We start from the raw sequence: 4,636 nt of genomic DNA on the forward strand, positions 1-4,636 counted from the left end.
TACCGTCCTGCCCGGCACCGGGGAGCGGCGGGGGGGGCTCGGCGTCGTGTCCCTGCTCTGTCCCCCCCGGCGGCTGCCGCCGACGGAGGACCCCCCCCCCCGGGGAAGCGCCGTCCCCGCGGTGCCTTCCAGCAGCCTCGCAGGAGTCTGTGCTTGGCACTCGCATCCCTTGCACCTGTGCGAGCGGCGGCGCCGCCAACCTGCCGCGCTGCAGCATCCAGCCCCCCGGGGCCAGGCTGTGGGGAAGGGGGCGATGCCGCCGAGCGGCCCTGCGCCTGCCTTCGCAGCTCGGGCAGGGCCGGCGGAAGGCGGTGGCAACGTGCGGTGTGTGCAGGAGGAGTGGCGGCGGCAGCGAGATCAGCTGCGAGGAGCCGGCGGGGCTGGAGGCAGCTGGTGCCTCTGCCGGTACCTGGCACCGGTGCTGCGGGCGCTGCGCCGCGGGGACCGGTCCTGCCCGCCTTGTGCCGGGGCTTGGGGGGAAGGATGCTCGCCGGCATGCCTCCCCCCGGCGGGGGACCCGGGGGACCGAGCGAGGAGGGGTCTGGTGCTAAAAGGCACGCCTGAGCCAAGGTGGGTCTCTGCCAGCTCCCATGCAGACGGCGTTTACCACTTGTGGTCCGAGGGTCTGTCGCGTCGTTTGGGCACCGGCCTGATAGGTGTATTGATGCCTGGTCAGGGCCGCGTGAGAGCCACGGCGGGGCAGGATTATAATCCGACACTGTATCTGGACAGGAGTGAGCGCTGCTGAGAACTGCTAGGGCTGAGGACGGAGAGGGAGAAGGAGGAATCCTTTAAAATCTATTTGCTTTCAAGAACTGGTAGATATAGAACTGGCAGCTGACTCTGAATTAAAATGTCTCGGGCTTCTCTGTTTTTATCCTTATTTCACACACACATGCACACACACGCACGCACTCACACACACACACCTTTTATTTTCTTCTGCCTTTGCCACAGTGTATAAAGCCCTATTGAGACATGTAGGCGTGATGTGTAAACCGGATTAGCAGTATGAAAGAAAGACATACAATGAGCCTGAATTGTTTTACTTCCTTTTCATTTCTCACGCCTATATCTCTAATAAATTTGTTGCTCCAGCAGTGGGTCAAAGAGATCGTGTCGCTCAGCTTTTTTTCTGCGAGACCCGATGGCAGAGATCATGAAAATGAATGCCCTGCCCTCTGCCAAATGCAAGGCTTGAGCTATATCGCTACACAGGCTCGGTGTTGTCCGGGCTGGCTAAAAACTGTTCAATGTAACTTTCCCCCCTGCGTGCGCATTAAAGTCCTGCAAGTGGCAGGGCACCGTGCCAGAAAAAAAAAAAAAAAAAAAAAAAAAATCTGTTTTGAAGACGACTCGGGTTTATAAGGCTAAAGCCCCTCGCCGGGCAGGACAAGGTCTGCTGAAGCCGGGATGCCCTCCGGGTGTCTCCCGGCGGGATCGGGGCTGCAGCTGCAGCCGCCGCCCTCCGCAGCTCCCGGGGCCTCCCCGGGGAGGCCGAGCCGCGGCGGGGCAGCGCGGAGGGCTGGCGGCCGCGGGAGGCGCATCTCCCGCAGCCCTCCGCGGGAAGAAACGCCCGCTCTCCCGGGCCGGCGCTGTAGATCCCTCATTTGCTCCTTTGCGGCGTGCAGAGCGGCTCTCCATTAAAGGAGATCAGGGGTAATTAGCCGCATTATTTTGACAAGCTGGCTCGAGCAGCTCCCTTTGCTTGCCGGGCTGAGGAGGGGGAGCGGCCCGGCTCCGTGCCGCCGCCTCCTTGCCCCTGCGCGGCGGCGCTGCCCTGCGGATGGGGGCGCGGAGGGGCTGCGGCCGCCCCGCGGAGCTGCGCGGGGGGCACGGGCCGGGGGACAGGCGAAGGCAGCTCCCCGCAGGTAGGCTCGTCTCCTCGGCCCGGCCGCAGCCCCCCCGTAGGGTGAGGGGAAAGGCAGGCCCTGCATCTCGGCGCTGCTTCCTTGCTAGGGTTATGGGATGCACTGGTCCGCAGGCAATGAGAAACCTGCAAAGAAGTGTTAAAATAAACCAGGGTAACTGCGCTGCCCACTGTTAACCTCTGTCAGATTTGTTCCCTCGCGTGGCTGGGGGAAGCATGGATCTCTGCAGTATTTGGGGTTACAGTGAGCACGAAGGTGACCCAAGTAAGAGGCAAAGCCTTATAAAACGAAGGCACTCTGACCAAAGCCCTGGGATTCTTGTATGCCAGCCTTGGCAGTCCAGGAGTGGGGAAGACCACGCACAAAAGATTTCAGACTCCAACCACTCCACCCACGGGGACACCTTCCTGGGCCTTGGCCACAAGGCAAGCCCGAGATAAGTCCCAGGCGAGCTGCTGAAGGCAGAAAAAGCCCTTGGTGTGGAGGAGCAGTTGCACACACAGGCCCATGCATATCACAGCCAGCAGTGCTTACAAATGTAAATAAGGGCAGATTGATTAGGAACAACATTATCGCTGGGAATGTAGCACGCAGGCATCAGCTATGAGGCAAAGTGGGGGCAGCCACTGCTCTGACCACCCAAGTGGAGACTTTTACACTGACACTTCTTCCTTGAGGAAAAGAAAAAACACACGCACACACACACAGAAACAAGGCCAATTAGATCCCTGCAGTAATTCATCTCTTGTGTATGCTTTAAAAAAAAAAAAAATCCCTCCAGACCACAGGGAGAGAGGGGAGATTAAGATAGCGCTTGTTAAATTTGAGTCCTCAGATTGGGTTCTGGGAGCAGGAGCGAGGACCGGAGGTCACTGGGCTGTTGTGTGAAGCCGAGCAGGCGGGAGGCGGGGGGCAGCTCCGGGGGCTGGAGGTGCTTGCAGGGACGGGGCAGTCCTCCCGGGCTTCGGAGGCTGCTGGGAGGCTGCAGCCAAACGCCTCTCTCCCCCGGCCCCTTCCTTCCGCGCCCCCAGCCCCGCTCAGACCTGGTGGCACGTCGGCTCTTCGCGCGATGCACGGCTGAAACTTGAGTTAGAGGCGGCTGACTGACTGCCTTCCTCCTTCCCTTCCTCCCTCCCTCCCTCCCTCCTTCTCTTTTTCCCTCCCTCCCAGGTGTGGGCTGCAGCCCCCAGCAGAAAGCCGCCTCCAGCTCCGGCCCCCGTGGGCTTCCCCCTCCCGCAGCTGCGCGCCCACATGTGCTGCCGGCAGCCCTCCTGCGGGCAGCCCCACGCGGGGCACGGCCCCACGGGGCAGGACTCCCGTCCGCGGCCACCAGGCGGCTTCGGGGACCTGGGGGAAAGGCCACAACATCTCCCACGGGCGCCGTGGCCCCGCCAAGCCCCCGCCGGTGGGTGTCCCTACGCGGTATCACGACGGACGCTCCGCACGGGCGGCGTGGCGGGGGAAGCGCCCCCCCGCTCCCTTCCTTTTCTCTTTTTATTTCATTTTTGTCACCCCCCCGGTCCCCAAGGAGCGCACCGGGGCGCGGAGCCCCTCCGCGGCCGCCGGGGGAGGCGCGCAGCTGTACCGGCCGCAATTAATGGCTGGTCCTCAATGAGCGGAGACGGCGAGCAGCCGTGCCAAAAAAGTAAACAATCACGTATAGTGCGAGAAGTGTTTAGCGCGGCCAGGCAGGCTGCGTTTCATGGATTTTTACACTAAAAACATATTAAAAGTGGCTTTCCTCAGGTTTCAGTTAAAGAATGAGCCCTAAGTTGAAACAGGCTAGCTACCGCGCGGCTTTAAATCCCTCAAGTGTTAAGTTTTCATTGTGTTTTTCTAACTGGACGGAGTGGTTTTCTTGCAAGGAACCAAGTCTCCTCTTTAGTTAAAAAAGAAAGAGAGAGGGAGAAAAATCTGGCACTTTCTACCGCAGTATCCACCACCCTGTCATTATTTCTGCAAGCCTGGGAATTCAGCTCGGACCTCCCAGTATTTGTTGCAGCTTGAGGCCAAGGTGCCTCTAAAAGGATTTTCTTTTAAGGGCTTTAGAAATCGTTTAATGCTACTTTCCCCCCGTTTCCCTCTGTTTTTTAAAAGAGAGGAGAAAATATATATATATATTTCTGCGTGTCGATCGCGAGAAAGTTCTGCGGCGTGCATTTGTCTGCAAGCATCCCGGACGAAAAAAAAGGGGGGGAGAAAAAAAAAAAAAAAAAAAAAAAACTTTATTGAAAATAAAACGCAGACGGGGGGGGGGGGGGGCGGTGTGGGGGAGGCATTCCTTAATGGAAGTATTGCATGCAAAGAAGGCTGGATCTCTTTAAGGCTCCCCCTGAAGCTGGAGATGCACACACAAGGGTTGCCTGCCTGGGTGGTCTCTCTACTTTGGTGAGCTGTTGCTAAGCAGCTAATAATAGTCATGTTTGCTGAGTAATTTCTGCCCTCCCCGAGCCAATCGCCTCGCAGAAACCCAAGCCATCTGACAGCCCCAGGGGCGGGCTTTCAGCTCTTTTTTTTTTCTCCCTCTCCCTCTCTCGCTCTCTCTCCTCTCTTACTCCCCCCCCTCCCACCCCTCCTCCTCTTTATCCAAATGGAGAGAGTCCTTTTTTTCTTCTTCATCTCATCTCTTGAGCCGAGGGGCTGCAGCTCGCCGCTGCCGCGCACACGCCGGGGGAGAGCGCCAGGCAGCCGCCCGCCTGCCGCCGCGGCGGGGCCGAGCGCGGAGCCCCGCCGGCCCCGCGGCCCGCGGGAAGCAGCCCGGCGCT

The 4,636-nt window shown here is 59.5% G+C and overlaps 1 long non-coding RNA gene across 1 annotated transcript; it reads right to left on the minus strand.

Annotated features, from left to right (window-relative positions):
* Positions 1-1,367: 1,367 nt before the first annotated feature.
* LOC118158818 lies at positions 1,368-1,879 on the minus strand. Its single transcript, XR_004746903.1, has 2 exons — positions 1,838-1,879; positions 1,368-1,775 (listed from the first exon to the last, which is right to left on the minus strand). It is a non-coding gene; the product is annotated as an uncharacterized LOC118158818 (long non-coding RNA).
* Positions 1,880-4,636: the final 2,757 nt, after the last annotated feature.

Source organism: Oxyura jamaicensis, unplaced genomic scaffold (genome assembly GCF_011077185.1).
Source record: "Oxyura jamaicensis isolate SHBP4307 breed ruddy duck unplaced genomic scaffold, BPBGC_Ojam_1.0 oxyUn_random_OJ2438, whole genome shotgun sequence".
NCBI lineage: Eukaryota > Metazoa > Chordata > Aves > Anseriformes > Anatidae > Oxyura > Oxyura jamaicensis.